At 40.0% G+C, this 21,404-nt stretch overlaps 1 long non-coding RNA gene across 1 annotated transcript in view; it reads right to left on the reverse strand.

Annotated features, from left to right (window-relative positions):
- The window catches only part of LOC146767906 (uncharacterized), a 107,829-nt gene that overhangs the window by 10,688 nt on the left and 75,737 nt on the right, over positions 1 to 21,404 (reverse strand). Inside the window, exon 3 of the long non-coding RNA XR_014953769.1 lies at positions 5 to 18,862. This is a non-coding gene — a long non-coding RNA (uncharacterized LOC146767906). The remainder of the gene's footprint in view (positions 1 to 4; positions 18,863 to 21,404) is intronic.

The raw sequence follows: 21,404 nt of genomic DNA on the forward strand, positions 1-21,404 counted from the left end.
TCACCAACAGGACAAGACTGGTGGGCAATGTGAACTTCAAGTGCAGCCAAGGCTGCAGTGATGATGAACTGGTGAAGTCCAAAATCCTTAGGATGACAAGGAGGTTGCACAACAAGCTCCCCAACCTGGCCTTCGGGAGAGCAGACTTTTTCTTGGTGAAGCACTGGAATAGGTTGCATAGAGAAGTTGTGAATGCCCCATTCCTAGAAGATTCCATGGCTAGGCTGGATGGCACTTTGAGCAACCCAGTCTAGTGGAAGGTGTCCTTGCCCATGGCAAGGGGTTTGGAACTACATGACCTCTAAGGAAGGCCCCTTTCAACCCAAAACATTCTTTGATACTATGATTTTATCATAGGTGCTGATGACAAGGAGTGAGATATCATGCTGGTTGGAGTAGGTTTTAAATTGTCACCCGTGAGTAGAGTAGTTAAAGTCTCCACCATCAGTTTTCTCTGGCTCAGTAACCAGGAAAACAGAACTGGCTAGCTTTTCCCCTAATGAAGAGTAAGTATTTCATCCTGCAGGCAGCAATCATCCTCTTCTTTCACAATTATTCATTGTGCATGTTCATTGACTTATTAGCAGAAGAGTTATAGTCAAGCAGACTTCCTGAATAACCACTGTGTCATTTTACCCTTACTACGGCGTGATACTTTGGAATTATTTCAAATAGCGGAAAGAAGTTGTTCAAAGAGTTTATCACAGAAGCATACATGACTGACAGCCCCTTCCTGTATCACTTCATGCATTTTTGGTTTCAGACACTTTGATCCCATTATCCCTTTTGGTTCTCAGTTAAGGACATGACATTGGTACATCTCTCCTGACACTTTTTTGCCCATCTCTTGTGCCTTCTTTATTTCCTTGGCAGTTTGAAAGGTTTTTCAGACATGAAGCAAGGAAACACCCCATCCTTTCCTTGTGATCAAATTATCATTCTTGTTCCACCTTCAGACTTGCTGTCTGTTTCCCATTTCCTATCACATCAGTGAGTCAGAATCCGGCTTTCTAGTAAAAGCTGCCACTGTGTCCACAAAAGAACACTTCTCCATCCACCTCAGCATCCCCTTCTTCTCTTTCATTTCCAACCCTGTGTGTGACCTATCCCAAGCATATTTCCTTTACTAAAATTAATTTTGATCACAATATCTTTATCTTCTGGCAGGTATGAGGCATTGCTTAGGGTGAATTTCACCCAAATTCAATGCTTTGCTTTGCATGTAGCAATGATTATAGAAAAAAAGTAAGCATTGTCTTGTCTTTACTACTGAGACCAAAACAGAGATTTGCTATTGTTGAAATGCAAGACAAACCTTTTATTTTCAAGCTGCTGCTGTTGATACTTGGAGCTGTACCAGTTGCACTGTTTCTAATTTGGAGAATGGCAAGCATAGGGGATTATTGGATGCAGCCACACGGTCTACATTTTCCCTCTGACACCTTTTCCTGTGTGACCCTAGCCTCCTCCCAAGAGCCAGACTAAGATGCTTCCATTTGATAACAGAGAAAAAAATCTTCCAATTTTAGTAGCATTCATATTTCCCCTATGTGAAATAAAGACTTTGCATTTGATACAAGAGCAGTTAGGTCATTACCTGGTAACATACCCCAAGGGTATACAGAGGTACCTATATGGGGAAATTTTTATGTAAACATTTCATTCTAATAGTGAACAGTTAAAATTAATTTTTATGTAAACATTTCATTCCAATAGTTTACAGCCCTTTAATATGTTCTTTGCATAATTATCACATAATGCCCAGCCTTCTCTCCTGTTTATTCTTTTTTCAAACACTCTTTTTCATCTATATGTGTGCATAGCCATACAACCTTATGTTGTTGCTAGACAGATTACCTGATTTTGCAAAATGAGCTTCACTGTAAGCTAACATGTATCTGATAAATTAAGTCTGTAATAAAGCCATGTCCATTGCAGATCACCTTGGCTTTTAAATGTTGATGAATGGGAACTTCACAGATGCTTTGATTTTTTTTCATTATTTTTCAGTGCCAAAACACTCAGAATAGCAGCTTTCATGCATCAAATGTTTTATAGCATTGGGACAATCTAGCCTCCACTTTATTATTTCAATCATTTCTCCGCTTTGAATTTTTGGTGGTGTTTTGTTCTCTGTAGACTGAGATTCTAGTAGGTTCTTATGATGAGAGGTCAAACTAAAAATAACAGCCCTGCTGGTTCTGTCAACTAAATTCAAACATTACTGGGAAGCTTTATAACAATAATACCTTTCGTGCTACTATATTCTGTAAGCAATTCAAGTGGAATCCCTCTTCTGTGTGGTTTATTATAACTCAACCATAGAAATGTGCTTTGGGCTGAAAGTGGATTTATAAGATTTCTGCCCAGGAGCATACGCTTTGTAAAATTTAATTTAAATCAGCTTAGCTACATTTTTTTTTCCTTTGAAGACTGAAGAATAAAAACAAAAATAGATTGATATTTTTTTCTTAGAAGAAAAAACCCCTCACTTTTCTTTCTATAACAAGTAGTCATTTTTCTTGCCCTTCATGAATATACATAATTCCATCATCTTTGGGGAAGACATGTGGAGGACCATGAAAGAAAAAGTAATTTTTCTTTTTTTAAAATGAAATATAGAGGCTCTCTGTGCCTCTATATTTCCTGTGTACTAGGATTTTCTGTGGGTACAGGGAACAATTTAAAAAGTGATATTTTTATTGGAAAGAAGACAAAAGAGGCTACTGCACTTAACTACTTTTCACAACAGTCAAAACAGAGTTTTATGAAATGGCAACAGGAAAAAAAAAACTCATTCAAAGCAGTATAACTAAGCTTACATACCTACTGTACTAGAGATTGGTGGACCAACTTTTTCTGCTCTGACAGGTATATGTTGAATTTGAGGTGCTTTTATCTGCTTGTTCTCTTGTTTTCATGGTTCCTCTGGTGATATTTAAACTCCTGCTGGAAGTATTGCTTATGAAGATCTGCAGCCCTAGGTACATTTCTCTTCAGATTCTGGTTACATGAACAGCACCTTGATAACCTGCCAGTGGTCATGTGGGCACTGAGCAGATCAGATTGAGCAGAAAAGCCCATCAGACAGGGCTGTGCCATTTCATCTGGGTCTGCAGACCAACTGCTCAGCAACTAATGAAGAGTTTGAAAATGTAACAGTGATTCTGCTCATGGAAACTAGGGGGAAAACCTGTCTCGTCCACATAGATGGTCTAATTCAGGGCCCTCTTCAATACATCTTCCTTTCCCTTCCCTTCCCAAAAGTTAATCCAAACATAGAAAGTTGTCTACAATGGAAACATCACTTAAAGCAAATTAATGAAATCCTGTGTTGGGGAGGCATTCTTACCTTCACCTTCTTTAGTGCTTTAGCCGTTGACCAGCAACTTCCAGGGAAAAGAAGATGAGTTATACTAAATCAGCTAAATAGCAGTATAGAGAGAAAACAGGTTGCATTTAAAAGCAACTTGGGAGTGAGGATAATAAAGAAATGATGTCGAAAGGGCCTAATGAGGTTCATGAATACCAAGATAAGACTATCTTAAAAATATTTTTCAATATGCAAAAGTTATTTTAATATGTAATGCATTATTACACTCATCAACATGTATGAATATATTTACAAATACTCAGACATGCACATACATATACATCTATATGAATAGTCTTGATGCTAATTTAATCTTAAATTTATCTCAGATTTTAATATTCCCAGATGTTCCAGATGGTTAAGTATACCGTGTGAAGCTGACACATATCCCAGGATAGGAAGAAAGTAACCTGAAGGCATCTGGCTTCCTACAGTATGCTCACAGGCTGTGTTTGATGCAGGAGGCAGTGCAACAATTCACTGGTGAGCTGGAAAGAGCAAGCCAAAGTGACTTGGACAGTGAGCAATAAGTGAATAGAAGACAATGCTGCATGCCAGAGATCCTGCAGCTCTGCCATATCAGGTCACAGAGCTGGATCCAAATATCCATCTTCAAATTATATAGTGGATTCCATAGTAGAAGAATAGGCAAGTTTATTCACAAGTTAATTTGAATCAGATTGATCAAAACCTAACATGCCTTTCTGCCATGTGGTCCAGACTGCTTCCTAAGGGATAGTCTTTCAGTCTATTCACATAGCTAACATATTTTTCTGAATTCTCACATCTCAGTAGTTCTCACATCCCACATTAGAATACTGCCATGGACAGGTATTTCTTGTTCCACTCATTTCTATTCATACAGCTTGCTGTCCTACAATCTGTGTTCATCTGAGATACCTTTCAGCACTGTTTTCCTCTAACATAGAAATAGACACAGGTTTCTTTTATCTTTGTAGCATTTCACAGACCTTCACACCTCTTCTCAGACTCTTCTCAGCACCATCAAGTGCAAAAGAGGCAATGGAAACATAATGAAATACAAGAAAATTCATTCAAACATTAGAAAAAACTTTCTTATTCTGTGTCTGGAACTGGTTGCCTAGAGAGGTTGTGGAGGCTGCATTCCTGGAGATGTTCAAAACCCACCTGGGCATCACGCCGAGCAAACTGCTCTCACTGACTCTGCTTGAACAGGGTTGTAGAATAGATGACCTCAGGAGGACACTTCCCACCTCAGTGTTTGTGTGATACAATCATCTTGAGGACCACATCTCATTAATTACTGACTTGATGACTCTTCCTTTCATAAACTGTATCTATCAGGTTATGACACCTAGGAGCTATATTTCCAAACTTGTTCCCACATCTTGGAAATCACCCTATAAACTTGTGCAAATCTTTCCTCTTCAGGATTCTCCTGAAAACCCTTTCTTGCCATCTGTATAGCCTATAAAAGGAATTTGTCAAGAGGTAGAGAGTTGCTGTTTCTACTTGTTTCTCCAACTGTATTTCTGTGTCTGCTCCTCCCTTTATAATTCAGGCTGTAAAAGGCCTGGGACAGAAACCACACCTGGGTTTTTAATGCACTTACCACTGCTGTTTATTGTACATAAATAGGACTGTTGGATACTCATTACAAACAAAAAGTAAGTGGAAAACCCCAGAATAATCACAGTATGTTTCAGATTGGGACAATATTAAAATAAAGGTCTTAACTACTATTTTCAGTGTTAAGGGATTATTTTGCTTTTACAAACACACAGAAACTGTAAAGTATCTGGAATCTGAAGGATTTATTTGTTTCTTTATTTCGTTTCAGTTTTACCAGTTCCATGGAATTCAGTCTGCACTTTATTGGTTACTATGGTGACTAACTGTAATAAATGAAGTGACAAAGATGCCTCAGACTTTATTTAGTGGGGAATAAGGAGCAGCTAGAAACAGAAATCTCTACTTTTCACAGATGGGTCATTCAGTCAGCCACTTGCATAGCTGTTGGATGGATTTTGAATCCTTGGACTCCTCTACAAAGAGGTCTGCTTCTCCCCTTATTTAATGGTGGTGTACTGAGTGCAATGAGGCAGGCAGTCTCAATGAAGATGAAGTTCTGAAGCTGTTCCCATCAAATGGGGTGGCACTAGGTCCTAGACAGACACTTTTCCTCCAACTTACCCCATGCACTGCAGCCTGAGCCTAATGCCTGAGCAGAAGTTGTTTTCCCATGTGTTTCTACCTCTCACTGGCAGCAGAGATGGTACTTCATTGATTGTAACTAGAAATATACATCCTGCTGTCCTATTTCTTTGATTCAACAAGGGTAGGAGGGAAGACCTTATGCAGAACTGCAGTTGTGCATGGCAATTATCTAGCAGGATGTCTGGGAAAGATCTTTCTTGCTGTTTGTACTTCCTTACCAACTGTGCAGAAAGCAATTAATACTCTGCCCCTCTTCTATAATTATTGATATCTGTACAAACAGCAAAAGGAATGCTGTAAGCATCAGAAGAAATCCAGACTGACATTTGTGATGAGAGTGGTCAACTCAGTCCTGAGGCAACAAAACCAATGACAATGCTTGTCATTGTCTCATACTGATTCTATTCAAACAAAGCAGCAGCTGGAACATTTATCTCAAAAACAATATTGTAGCAGCTTTTAAGGACCAAAATTAGTAGCTTGATTAGAACAATAAAATGTTCTCTTAAGATTTCAGGAGATGTGCAGAAGATTTTACTTGCTTTTGGCTAAATATTGGAGTGACATAATACCTATGGTGTCATGTAATATGAGGTTTTGTTATGTTTCATGGGATCAGCTTAAAGGCAAATACACATATGTGTAAAATTCAATCTGTATGTAGCAGTCTGAGCCATATGTCACCAGAATTAACTTCCCTGCCTATGTTTTTCTCTTTTCAATATTCCATACTGAAAGTCTACACTACATTGTAGAACACTACACTGCTCCAGGAAGACGTTTACTCAATCCTGCTGCATGGACAGAAATAAAAGACAAATCAACCCCTTTCCCACTGCATTATATCCATATTCCTTAGAAGACCTCCCTGACCAAAAGATAGAAATGTTCATTTCCTCCTGCCAACCCAATTTTTTGTGAGAGTGGAGAGTTGCATCATGGACAGATCAAAGATGGATAAGTATGGCATAGGTAGAGTAAGTTCTAAGATTTGCATACAGAGCACAAGTCATATGAGTTTGAAATGTAATGTATGGCTTGCAAAATATGTAATTAGTAATCAGACATGTTCTTTGAAAAACAAAACAGCTCAAGCTCCCTGTCAGCTTGGGTGACATAATCCAAGGCAGAGTTACAGGCAAAAAGAACTCACCTGAATATACCTCGTGGCAGTGCCTTCCTCTAAGAAACAGAATCATGTGGAACTGGCTTTATCTGCATTTCATGAAAGGCCCAGATTTAGTCCTGGTAAGCATTTGACTCAGCTGGTTTACCGTCCTGTTAAACTGGTATCTGACATTCCAGCTGGGAAGAAGTAGCATCATCTTTGTTTTTGAGGATTTCAGTATACTCCTTAAGATGAGAATGACAGATGACTGTGTCACACTCCTCTTCTACTCTCTTCCAGAGTGCAGTCTGGTCTCAAATCACACACTGCTTTAAAACAATGTTTAAAGTCTGTGTGTATTTAGCCATGGATCAGAGTATTTTATTTTACCTTATGTCTAAAGGAGTTGGGAAGCCACCTCTCCTGTCTGGCCTGGGAGAGCTCCCAAGGAACCTTTGAATTTGTATTTTTCTCTAAGGCCCCAAATAAATGCCCAGATTTCTAACACACACACCTTGGGGGTAAGCAATTATTCATGATACAACAAGAAAAATACAAAAAGTATGTCACTATAAATTCTCAAATCAGCTGTTTTCACTTTATAATCTTTAAGCACTTTCTTTGTTTGATCTGTCATAAATATTTCTCTTAGCTTTTTAAAAAGCATTGGCTTATTGATGTTTGGGGGAAGATAATTTACTGCAGTGCTAGAACAAAATTACTTTTAAACGTGAGCTAAGTTTTGCAAAAGAGAATGAGTGCTTCAATGTAAGATCCAAATGCCAGTGTCTCAGCAATGGTTCCACAACTCTGAAGGACAAAAGATAATGTTACAAACAGAATAACATCATTGTTGAGATTTACTCACTGGAAACTTACTTTCTTTATCACTACAATAATTATTTTTATTTACATCTAAAGAGGAAAAAAATTATTCTTGGCACCTATCTTTTTTTCACAGGTCTAGGGAAAGCTGGACATTATCAATGATGTGAATAGCTATATAATCTCCACTCATTTCTAAAATACTCAGCTACCATTCAACATTAGCTTACAGTGGACCTAACATCTTCCTGCACTTTTCCTTCTGCTGATCTCTAAACTTTGTGCAACCTTTTACAGCACCCGGAAGAAAGAGAGAAAACGAGGATGCTTAAAATGCACTGAAATGATGCTTTGATTTGATTAAACACATATCAGTGTCAACCAGTAAGACTGTGATAATAAAGTACCTAGAAATGATAAACAAGTACCATGGGAGAAAAAGTATGTATGAAACAAAAATACTTGAATGTCATTTTCTGATCTACACATCAGGATTCCTTTTTAAAATGCCACTTTTTAATCAAGCCTGCACTAAATGTTATTTATGTTGCAACTAACCAGATAACTGGGCAGCAAGATCTTGCATTTCCTAGCTCTGGTCCTGTCCTGCTGGAGCTTTTCCATACCACAGTCTGAGACATTGAGGCTTTGTTCATGTTCAGCTCCCTCAGCTGCAGGCAGCCCCAGAGGTCACTGCATCCTCTCCAGAGCTACCGGAGCAGTGTCCAGTGTGGCAATCTCCTCTCCTAGCTCCCTGCTGACCATCATCCCCAGCAGACAGCTTGATGTCAGCAGCCCTGGATCTGCCAGGTGTCCTCTCCCACCTGAAGATGAGCTTTCCCAAACTCATTTTCCATCTGTTTAAGCCAGAGCTGAAGAGTGTCACTAGGTTCCTAGCCTGCCCTTTGGTCTTTGTTGTGGCCCATATTAACAGTAAAATGCTTAGTAGGAACTGCAGCTGGCCCTTCAGCATTCACTGCCCTACTTCAGTGCTGCCTGCATTGTTTCCTCTCTCCCATGCATCCCAGTACTGGATGCTCGACCCAGTTCATTAATAATGGGGGTTCCTAACTATGAATTATGGCACCCAGAACAAAAACCTACATTTAAAGGGCCTGTGATATCTGCTGTAAAAAAATGCTTTTTCTTGAGGAAAAAAATGAAACTGAGGGTCTGACACCTTTATAATTATTAAAATACATACAAATACTTACCTTGAGGTCTCTAAAGTTGTACATTGAGGTCATTAGGAAACACACCACACTGCGATCAAGGGTGATACAATTCCCTTAAAGTCAGTTCTCGAAACTAATGTTCCTACTCTCAAAGCCCAGTGGGCTGCACAGGAGAATAAACTCGCCCACACCATTTACCAGCAAACATGCATACAATCCAGGCTTCTCTGTTGTCTTTTGGCAGCCCGTTAAAACCCAGGAAAAGATTCCTCTTTACTTTTTCTGAAGAAATACCTGTTCTACCATGACTGCCAGAGCTCCTCAGCCTCTGAAGGCTAGAAAGAGAAAAAGCAATCTGGGTCATATATGACCTCTCCCTGAAAAAAAAAAAGAAATAACATCAAGTAGGAAAATTCTTTGCTTCCTCAGTGTTTTAGCAATATACAGAAGCTGATCTGCAGCAGTATTTCCAGCTAGGACTTCATTCACATTTGGAGCCAACAGATAAGCTTACGTATTAACTCTCCTGATTTACGTTAACACTTGGCCATGGTGACAAGTACTCTTTGCACTCAGTGCACACTGATACTTTGTCTTTCTGCTTGCAAGGAATTTAAGTAGACATTAGTGACGTTAATGAGAAAGAATAAGAGTGTGTATGTAAGCAAAGCTTGAGATATTGGCAGGTACCAAGACTGCAAAAGCAGCAAGCAGAAAATACTGATTAACACAGCATGGTTTGCACCTCCACCAAAAGATTTGTTCTTGTTTTGCATTTATTCTTTAAAATATTGATAAGGGTGTTTGGTTTGGGTGGTTGCTTTTTTTGTTTTTTTTTGTTTTTTTTAATGGAAGGAATTATAGTTTTTATTAATTTTGTTACAAATATTGGAATTTTTTAAACTTGTTTTGTTCCAGCACAAAGGTTATAAAATACAAGCCCGGAAGCCACTGTTAAATAGCAGAAGTCTCATAATTCAGATATAAATGCTCCTCTGGAGATGCATAGAAACTTTTTTTTTCTCTGAAGCAGAAAAGATACAGTTGTCATTTCTGCTCAGAAGCACAGAAAATCAGTTTATCTGTCTTTACATTGCACAGGATTTAGTTATTAAAAACAGAAACGCCTGCCTGTTTAGCCCTGTCAATCAAAGCACCAGCTGCAATTCCTTTGCCTGCTTGCTACTCCAAAACACCAGCACGTGCACAAGTTCTTCCCCAACCACAGCCGTGCACGACATGTCTCCTAAGTGAAAGTAGAATCAACTATTTCCTATCTATGGCATGGTTTTCTACCAGGACAATTAGTGCCAAGTAGCCACAGCGCTATAATCCAGACTGAGACCTACTTTGGCTGTAACAGTGAGCAACATCAAAAACAGAACACAAATATCATGTTCTGTTCTTCAAGAGGTCAGGACTGGGTTGTGTCAAAATAGTAAGTTCAAGGGACAGAGTAGCTCTGAGTTGTCAGGAAGCAAAGGGTACAGATGGAGGAAGGCAACAGGAGGGAGAAACAATCCTGCAGGAGATTCCATGACTGGTGGTCCTGATGGAAATGTGGAAAAAAAGGCAAAAACGTTGAGCCTTGCATTTAAAAAAAGAAAATGGAAACCCCTGTAATTGCACTGTCACGCTGAGCTCACTTAACTGTATAACTCTATCTTCAGATGAAAGGTCAAAATTTAGGTGAAGAGATGAACTTATCAAATTGTCTTGTCATGAGTCACTTAGGAGGCAGCCACTGATCCATTTCCCTGAACCAGAGGACCAAATCCACAATTCCTAAAGTGCTTCAGATGAACATTTTCTGCAGAGCCAGCCTTGGCTGTGTAGCAGGTAGTTTGTAGTTTACTCTAACAAGCACACAGCTGCTTGAGCTAACATTGACATAGCTGCAGGTGGATGCCAGTGACGTTAATAGAGATGGATAGGAGGGGAGATGGAAGCCAAGCCTAAGATAGCAGCAGAAATTAGGCAGGCGTATGAAGGAAGCAAACAGAAAATATTGATTGCTGCTTAGTATAGGACTGTACTCCCAAGCAAGAGCACTAAGCTGACTCAGGAGGCTGTATTTTTCCTCTCACAATTTCACTAAGTCATTTCAGCAATTTTACCCTGTTACCTTCTTCCTCTCTGGCAAGTAAGAATAATTGCCTTTTTCATAATACATTTTTCCCAAGCCAGACATGTATTCATGGCCCTTCAATCTTTTGTTGGTTTAATTTCTCCCACTTTTGTCTCATTGTGACTTTATACATCAATGACTTTGCTGAAGTCCTCTCAGCTCTGTGACAGTTGTTCACTTTAAAAGAGAAATGTCTGTGTCAGTAATCTTATCCAGAACTTCTTCATACAGTATAGGATGGATCAACTGGACAACATGCATCTCTTGCTGGGATAGCATATGCGCTGATGTATGTGTGTTAACAGCACATTGGTAACTCAAACAGCAGAGCAGAAAAAAGCAGCAAAGTTGTTTCTAGTTTATCAGATTGGAATCATGGTGACTTCTGCAGCTGATCTGAGAGTTTACAGCTTAGAACCCCTTTTTTAGGGTCTGCTCTTCCAAATACCAGAACAAATGCAGAGGCCTTCTTGTATTCTTCACACATAGTGTATTGGGCTCAGAGCTACAACATATGGCAAAGAATGTTGCTGTTTACCTTTTGACTTCCTGGAGTTATTGACTGCATACATTTTTTAGCTCTTTTTGCAAGGATTCTCATCCTAGAAGAATATACACTCAGATGTTCTAATGTATAAGGATTTCATTTATATTGCAAAGACAACACCTTTTCACTGAAAGACTATCACAGACAAGCTGAGAACATCTGCTGTTAGCAGTCCAGGTCATGCTGCCCTCAGACAGCTGCAAAGGCAGGAGCAGAAACAGGCTTGGACTTGTGGAGAAAAGCCACAAGGCTGCAGCCCAGCAGTTAGTGCAAATCATTGAGTGCGTGTGTCTGTGTGCTCCTGACACAACCACAGGGACTCTCAGGCTGTGACTACATTAGACTGCTGAAATATAACCTAATCCTTTCTTGACAAAAGTAATTTGTAGTAACAAAGGTGTGCAAGAGCCAATATTTATATTTAACCAACAAAACTGTCCAAGTCAATTCTGCAGACAACATTATAAAGGCTTCAGAAAAGCTAAAATTAAAGTAGGGTTCCACCAGGGCCAGAGAACAGCATGAATTTCCCACAGCCACAACAGTCTGGATCAGTCTTAAATTAACTTTGAATTTCCTGGCCTCTGCTTAAGTCTCCCATTTATTAAAATATCAGATAAGGGCTGTTAAGGTTAATTTCCTCATATTTTTTCAATAAAATTAAAAAATCTTTAATTTAGGTTTGCACCAAGAAAAGAATTGTATTTTTCCATAATCTGAGCTGGAAAGTGAAGGGACTTGAAGTATGGCAAAGCAAAAAGAGGTTGGAATTCTCAATAAAAGGATGAAGAAAAATAATAATGAGCAAAAAGTATTGGGGCCAGGCCTGTTTAATATATTAATCAATGACCTGGACAAGGAGATTGAGGCCACCCTCAGTAAGTTAGAAGACAACACAAAGTTTTTCAGGAGTGTTGATCTGCTGGAGGGCAGGAAGGCTGCAGAGAGGGACCTGGACAGGCTGGATCCATGGGCCAAGGCCAAGTGCCAGGTCCTGCACTTGGATCACAACAACCCAGTGCAGCACTACAGGCTATGGGAAGAGTGGCTGGAAAGCTGCCCTTTGGAAAAGGACCTGGGAATGCTGGTCAACAGCAGCTGAACATGAGCCAGCTGTGCCCAGGTGGCCAAAGGCATCCTGGCCTGTATCAGCAACAGTGCTGCCAGCAGCACCAGGGCAGGGATTGTCCCCCTGTACTTGACACTGGTGAGGCCACACCTCAAATCCTGTGCCCAGCTGGGCTCCACAAAACAAGAAAGACTTTGGAATGCTGGAGAAGGGCAATGGAGCTGACAAAGGGTCAAGAGAATACATCATATGAGGAGCAGCTGAGGGAGCTGGGGGGTGTATAGCCTGGAAGAAAAGCAGGCTCCAAGGGATCTGAATAATCTCTACAATAATAATCTCTGCTTGAAAGGAGGTAGTAGCCAGGTTGGGTGGGCCTCTTCTGCCAGGCAACCAGTGACAAGATGAGGAAATTCCTTTAAGCTCTTCCAGGTGAGTTTCAGACTGGACATCAAGAAGAACTTTTTCACTGAAAGGGTGGTTAAGCGTTGGAACCACCCCTGGTGGTGTTCAAGAAATGAGTGGATGTGGCTCTCACTGCTATGCTTTAGTTGGCATGGTGGTGTTTGGACCCAGTGACCTTGAAGGTCTTTTCCAACCTTAACAATTCTATGATTCTATGAAAACAAACAAAAAACAAAAGTGAATGTTTGGAAGAAGGAAGAAACCTAGAGAAAGAATGTCCTGTGCTGCAACTGAGGGCAGCAAATATACCTTGCTTTCCTACATTGGAAAGCCAAGTAAGCATGAACTCCAGTGTCATGAAGTCAGCACCTATGTCCTCACATCAAAATATGGAAAACATGAGGTCAAGAGCAAGCAGCAGGCATGCATGACTGCATAGAGAAGAAGGATCTGCACTGAAGAGCAATTAATAAGAAAAGATAAAGTCCTCTTGAACTGTTTTCTCTCTGCCTTTGATATCAAGGACCCTTATCCTACAGTCAGCTGCAGCAGCTGGGTACCTGTGTGTGAAACTTTCCAACATGGAGGGACTAAAGTATATTAACAAAATGTAGGAATGAAACAATATTTCAAAGTAAATTATTTTTGTTTTTACAATTCCCCTCTTATGTTCATGTTACCACTAGCAGTCAGGCCAAAGCCTTTTTTTATTTCTTGCCATTTTTAACTGTGTAGTAGAAATACCTCAGAGACTCAAGCAATACTATATCATAGATTGTTCAGACCTCAGTATTGGATCTTAAGGAGAGGGATAAAAGGTTCTTTACTTCTTTTTAATAACTGACACTGAGTACATATTCCCATATCAAAAGAAGTTTAGCTACCAAATTTTCCCAATTATGTCAGGACTTTATTCTTCCCTCTCCCCCCTCCCCAGCCCTCCTCCCCACCAGCAGAAACAAAAATTTAAGCCTACAATATACTGATCAGGTGATGGAAAACATCTTTATCCTTAGAGAAGTACAGAGAACCTGGACCAGGAGGTCCTTGAACATTACAGGAGGAAAACTAACCTTGGTAGATGCTTAAAAAAAGACAAGGTGAAGCTGATAGGCCCTGGTTTCCAATACCAAAAGAAACAAACAGAGTAAAACTTCACTACAAAAATAAATACTTGTATCTCCATTGTACCTCTGAATGCTAATTATGCATCAGTTCTTTTCAGTTGAGGGACAGCATTTTGTTTTAGATTTCTCAAAGGATTTGGATGCTCTATTGTGGCCAGACTGTGATCTGGCTTCACTTCCCACAAATCAGTATCAAATGCAGAGAAGCAACCTGCTACAGAGGCATTTTGCAGACAAAAATAGTGCAGAGGCTAATCAGGAATCTCGTGGCAGGAAACAGGCCTTCCTACAACAGGAAGCATAGGAAAGACTCCTGGAGACAGCCGTCCCAAAGCAGCTGCCTTGCCAAAAAAGACAAAATGGCTGTATACTGGCAACTCTTGCAGCAGGAAATCACTGAATTAAGTACTCAATCTACTGAGCAATTTAGTGTGTCATCTGCTTCCTGGCAACAGATATTTGGAATCACTTTTACATTGCATTTCAGCTGTATCTCATAACTGGGTTGAGTACAGTGTCCTCTCCAGTAAGCAAAGAGGTCAAGGTCAGAGGCTTCTCTGACTCCTACCCAAAATAAATACTTTTAACCCTTTTCCTTTCTTCATTTTCATCATTTTATCATTTCTAATTTAGGGGCCTGACATTCCTGTTTCTAGTCTGATTTGGGGCCAGGGCAGACTGAGTCACTGATACAAGTTTCCCAAAATTAACTGTGGTCTCCATGGGACAGTACAAAAGTCTGATGGGAGATAAGTATCAGGTCACAGTGAAACAGGGAAAAGACCAGTTGCTTCTCCCTGTGATTTTTTTGATGGAGTGTCAGGAAACTTTTCAGGAAGCTTCTTCTCAACCTATGTAAAAAGACAGAGAGAGAGGGAGAGTGAGGGGGAAGGGAAGGGAAGGGAAGGGAAGGGAAGGGAAGGGAAGGGAAGGGAAGGGAAGGGAAGGGAAGGGAAGGGAAGGGAAGGGAAGGGAAGGGAAGGGAAGGGAAGGGAAGGGAAGGGAAGGGAAGGGAAGGGAAGGGAAGGGAAGGGAAGGGAAAGGAATTTTTTTAAACTTGGTACCCATGTATGGATGAAGACAGTTGATAAATTTAGTTGTTTATTCAACCTATACCTAACATATGCTTGCACATCTCACTGAAGATACAAAACACAATTTCTGTTCCTTCATTGGTTCTTTAACACAGGATGACTGAGGTTAGAAAGGACCTTTGGAGGTCATCTAGTCCAAATCCTCTGCTCAAGCAGGGTCTTCTAGAGTCAGTTACACTATGTCCAAATGGCTTTTTAATGTCTTCAAGGATGGAGTCTTTACAGTCTTTCTGGCCAATAAATGCCAGTGCTCAGTCAACCTCATAATAGAGAAATGTTTCCTGATGTTCAGATGACATCTCCATTGTTTCAGTTTCTGCCCATTGCTTCTTGTTCTGTCATTGGTCATCACTGAAAAGAGCCTGACTCCATCCTTTTTACATCCTCCTTCAGGTATTAATATATATTGAGCTATATTATATTAAGGACCCATTGAACTTGTTCTTCTGTAGGATGAACAGTTCCAACTCTCCTAGCCTTTCCTCATAGGAGAGATGCTCTCACTCAGTTATCATTGTAGCCCTTCACTGGACTCTCTCAGGTGTGTAAATGACTTTTCTGTACTGGGTGTCCCAGAAGTGGATCCAGCACTCCAAGTAGGGATGATCTATTGTGGTAGAACATAAGAGCTCTTATGCTCTGCTAGTGATGAGTAGAGTGGCAGGATCATCTCCCTCACCATGCTGGCAAAACTCCTCCTAACACAGCTCAGGATACCACTGGCTTTCTTTGCAGCAAGACATGTCTAACATAGAACATAGTCCTTGTGGTTTTGTCTTTGGCTTTTGAAAATAGACAATAGACTGTGGATAAAAACTTCAGCACATAAGAGGAAGAAGCCAGACAACAGATAATTACAATGACAGTACAATTTTCTGCTGTTGTTAGCAAAATGTGCATGCCATCTTTAAAAAGAAATCATGTCATTGTGGCCAAAGGAGAGAGAATGCTACAGCCAATTAGTTGTGACTTTTTTTTTAGCACAGTTATGCAAAGTAACTGAGTTTGCATAAAGTGACTGATGTCAGTTAGAATTGCTGCAGTCAGTGATGTCCATCTACTACTCTAGTCACTACAGAAAGTCTCCCGCTGCCGGAAATTTGGAAGTTGTAAAGTGCCATCTCCTAGAGACTTTTAGATGTCTTTCATATTTGTTGAGTCAGGAGGCACAAAGTCTATGGCAAAATGAGACTAACAGCAATAATAATCACCTTGATATAGCTTCAGCTGTTCTGAGAAAAAAACCCATCTGGTTTCTTATTCTATCCTAATAGTTTCAACATACATTATAAAAGCAGGTTTTTATGCCTGAGGAGACTGGCTAACAACATTGTATTTACAGAAAACAATGGAAAATTGGTTTTTTACAAAATCTTACTCTTTCAAAAGGACATGTGCCAAGTCTATAATATACATGAGCCAGGAGGATCATAAACACTTCACACTTTGCTAGAAAGAAATGACAAGCAAATTTTGAACTCTAACTTTGTTAATGCAGAGGCTAAAGTTTAAACCAAAACTTAACAAACAGTGTTACAGTTTCTAGATTAGGTGTTTGCTTCTTTAATTTTGTTTTCTTGGTTCTTTTCTGTCACATTCTTTGGTTTATTATTTGTCATGTTTTTAAAAGCTTCCTGTGATAGAAACAACCTCCTATGGCTATGAGCATTAAACACTTGGCCAAAGTTCAGTGCTAGAATAAGAAACTGCACTTAAGTTAATGTTTTTGTAGTTAAGAGTTTTTTGACAATTAAAAATTACTGGATATTTCTGCAGAAAGAGCTCATGTGTCACAGGACATGGTGAATTTCTATGTGTGCAGGTTACTGTTCTATTTTACTCCATACAGCTGGGCTCTACTAGGTAAAATATAGGAGAGGATCAGGATGAAAGCTGAAGGATTTAAGGATGGAGTAAACACTTCTGAAATCTAGGCCTTATGTCAGAATAAAATTTATTCATTTGTTAACATTTCCATTGTTTCTGTTCTCTCATATTCTTCTGCTTTGCCTCAGAAATAGGAGGATGTGCAGTTTAGTGAGATGTGTGTTAATGTGAAGGGATTATGTGACTTTTCTTTCACCCTGCACTGAAAATACAAAAGTGTCTGTCTGTTGTTCTCTCAAGATCCCAGCCCTGGGCCTGGAGACATTTGAGTCCCCAGGTGCTTCTTCCAGCTACTTGCTACACCTCTAGAAGTTAAATTCTCCAAATATATATAAATCAAAGTAAGACCAAGACTACCTGTGCCTAAACAATCCTCTGGATCCCTGAGAGTAATAGGGTAAAAATTGAACAGGCAAGAGTTTTCAAAGTGAACCCACAAGGATATTGTCCTTGTCCTAAACTCCCTGCCAGTAGCTGAGATCCTTGATCCATCTGAACAGCACTTAAATTTAGGGGTTTTGCTCAGCCTGAGTATACCTAAAACAGCATATGTTCAGTGAACTCTCTAAACAGACACAGAAGGGCAGCTCTGCCTGAAGAAAATCCACTTTGCATAGACCAGTTGAATAATTATTAGACCAGAAAGAGAGAGAAAACAAACCTACAGCCTAGGAGCTGGGACAGTCTCTGGCAGTGCACACAAGCTAAAATGTGAGTTCACAGTAGACAGAGGAAAGGAACGGAGCCCAGTCCCTGCTGCTCCATATGCACCCAGGCTTGCTCTGACCCGTGATACAAATGTACCAATGCTGTCACCTCTGCCTAGCTCCTCTCCTACACATTTAAGTGAGGCCCTGACACCAGAAAACATCCAGTCAGAATTGAAGACTCCTCTATGGCCCAGAGTAAAACTTGTTTCTCTTTCCCTAGGCAGGGAGACTTGGCCAGCTCTGCACCAGGAATCTCACTTAAGATGCCGAACACATCTTCTTGAACATCTTCTCTCAGCAGTTGATTGTAAAAACAGGTTATGCTCCAAGTACCATGAAATTTCACAATGCAGCTTTCCTGAAAGATGCCATGTTGATACTAGCTCAGTTTTGGTCTCTCCTGGCATGAGGAAGATTTTCAGTGGAGCAAAGGAGTGAAGAAAAAGGAGGGAAACCGAAAGAAGTAGGCAAAACAAAGTAAAAGGGAAACTTGGACTGAGAAGGGTAAGAGAAAGGCCTTTGGAAGAGGGTAATGTAGATAAGGTGTATAATGTCTGGTGTTCCACTATGTTGCTCCAGCTCTGCCAAGACACGGGTAGGAGATGAGAAGACATAAAAATATGGCAATTGTTCCTGGAAGGATTGACTTCCATCTGGCACCACATGTCTCTAATGCTTCATCAGTGTTAATGACTGTGCAGAGCTTGCAGGACATGCAAAGCACAGTTGCCCAAGGTCCTACTCCATTCAAGTCATTATCAGTTCCCTTTCTGGCCCTTTCCTTCCTGCTAGACACAGAATAATACCAAAATCCTGGTATCTAATGTCCCTGAACCACAAAAAAGTTTTGATGATCAACCTCTTACTTCTATGTGCTATGATCCTTGAATTACACACACATGGATGGAGTCCAGATGTTGACCCAAATCAGGATTTCACAAGTTGAAAACACTTGAAATTCAGAAGAAAGTTGCAAATTACAAAAAACAACTCAAGGCTCCCAGCAGACTGTGGGACAGACATCTATTAGCACAATTTCACATGAAAACTAGGTGGGTGGGTAAAGCAATTGAGTTCAAATGCAAGGGTGGATGATGAGAGGTGAATAGGGAGCTGAGGGTGGAATGTTAGCAGCACCACCCTTGATTTCCTTTTAACCTACTATAGCCAGGCACGTATCCACCAAGCAGTGCAGCATGTAACCACCGACTCCTCCATCTGAGAAAAACAGAAGAGAAAATTTAAATTAATTCTCAGAACATTCTATTTGCGCTTTCTCTTTTCTCATATTTTTAACTTTTTAAGACTACTTAAGACAATAAATTAAATGACAAAGAGGGAATTTAAATAAGTTCTAAGTATGATTCAAGTGCCACAGCTTACATGTGCATTGCAATGGCATCGTTTCTTTCTGTAGCAGAGCAACAGAAATTATTTTAATGGCAGTCATTCAATCACGGGCTTATTCAAGCAGGCAATTTAGAAACATGTCAGAACCATGTCAGAACCATTCAAAGATGCTCAGCAACATGTGAGCTCCTCAGAAAAGAACCTGGCCAATACTGAGTTGGGCCAAGAAGTCCCAAAAGTCTACACCACCCTGAAAAGTTCCAGCACTTCCTAGTCACCTACCAATTTGTGTCTTTGATAAACTTTGGTTAGTAGGGAATTCTGCTGCTTGTGGCAGCAGTCTCCCACTTCCCAGCCTAAGGCTTGATCCCTAGAATGTCATAAGGAACACAGCACTTGAGCACAAACAAGCAGAAGGCTTAAACTACAGTGGCTGCATTGCAGAGCAAGGAACTAAGAATAGGAGAGGGCAAAAAACTCCCCTTCAGTCAGAGACAAGACAGTGGTAAAGAAAGTACATTAATTTAACATTCATTTTTTGGGTATAAACACCTCCTGTAGAAATCAAACAATGGAAGTCTTACTTCTTCCTAGCCTGACCCTGAAACAATGAGAGAAAGAATTGACAGGCTGAGGATATTTGTAGGATGGATGAGCACATTGCTCTAGAGGTTCTGGCATTTTTTCTCTGAACCTTACTAAAGAAACTCAGTTGTGGAAGTTGCACAGTGCAGAAAGCACAACATGGCCTGCTGTGAAAGAAATTAATCTGACAGTCATGTTGGAAATTACAATGCCATCCTGAATGAAACTGATGTTGTTATACAATATCTATTAGGGCAGGTGGCTTGAGGGCATAAAAAGGTTTACCTCTCGTCGACTTTTAGAGACAAACTTCAGTTCTTTGTGCATCCATGTCTGCAGACAATACCAGAAACTATTAAACACAGGTTTTTATGTTGTGTATATAAAAAATAATACTTGTTAGATTTTTAGAAAGGCCAGAAAAGCCATTGTGAAAGCAGTTTGAGTGTTACAAATGAAAATGGCAAGTTAAAATCTACAAGCACAATAGCCCATTGCAGGACCTCTAGACAAATTCCTCAAAGGTCACAGAATCGTTATCTGGTAAAAAAGTGCCAGCAGGAATCTTATTCCAAGTAACTGTTTGTGTTTAAAATACAATTCTTCTTTTCTAGCACAAATAATTCCACTAAGAAACAAATAACCACTTCACAAATCTTTTAAGTATACCTACTTTTTCAGCATTATGTCACCAAGTTCAGCAGAAAAACTTTTTGTAATAAAATTATCTCTACCTATTATTGTTCAAAACCTTTTTAACTACCACAACTGGCACTAAAACCACTGAACTGAATCTGCTAGTCCAGTAAAAGCTGCAGGTGAAGCTCCCTAACTACCTAAGTAGTAGGTAGAAAGACAATATTCATCTGCATCTTGAAGTGGTTGTGTACAGATTGTTTCCCATCCACATTTCCTCTGGCAGGATAATGTATGGTGCATGACACTCTCACTTGCCTTCTGATTAATAACACAGTTAAAAGCTCAACAAAATCTTGCTATTTCGTCCTTACCCTTTGCCTTCCAAAGTATTATTAATGATGTAATAAAATACTATTTCATACCCAAACACAAAACTACTGCTGACTGGATCTCTTAGACAATTGACTGAAAAGTCTGGCAGTTTCCCAAATTTTTTTAGCTGCTTCATTTCTACAAAAGAACACAATGTTTTTATTTGATTTATGTGAATTTTCTCCCCCCTTTTTAAAAAGCCCAGTTAAGCATAATCAGTAATATTAAATACGGGAGAAGGAAAAAAAAAAAGCACATCACTTAAATAAAAAGTAGTGAGTTTACGTAGTCCATTCTGCATGGAGTCTTTATGTCACGACTAAATCTTTTAAGTCCCATTATGCTTTGTAGCTATTTATAGCCACGTACGTCCATCATTTGCATCCTATAGTTTGGGGTTTCTTGTCCAGATATAAACAGCGCTTCCTCCCTCCCTTTGTTTATGTGTCTGCCTGTCAGCGTAGCGCCAGCGACTGTCTCTGCACTTTGCTGCTGCTGCTCCCTCATCCTGTTTATAGGTCAGCGACGGCTTCCATCGCCTCCCCGCTGCTGAGCAGAACTTCCCCTAGCACTTCAGGATGTTTTAGTCACTTTAACCTGTGCCGCCAGTCTGGAGCCAAATGTCTCCTCTTTGAGCTAGTGATGCAGGCAGCATTTGCCTCAATCAAACTCAGCTTTTGTTTCTGGGAGGCCCAAACCTCCCACTCCTCGCAAAGACCATAGACAGACACACAGCCGAAGGGTGAAAAATTTCTTGTACTCTTTGAGTTCTAAGCACATGAAGCCACAAAGTGGACAGCATCCTTGCCATACA

Source organism: Lonchura striata, chromosome 3 (assembly GCF_050655825.1).
Source record: "Lonchura striata isolate lonStrDom1 chromosome 3, ASM5065582v1, whole genome shotgun sequence".
NCBI lineage: Eukaryota > Metazoa > Chordata > Aves > Passeriformes > Estrildidae > Lonchura > Lonchura striata.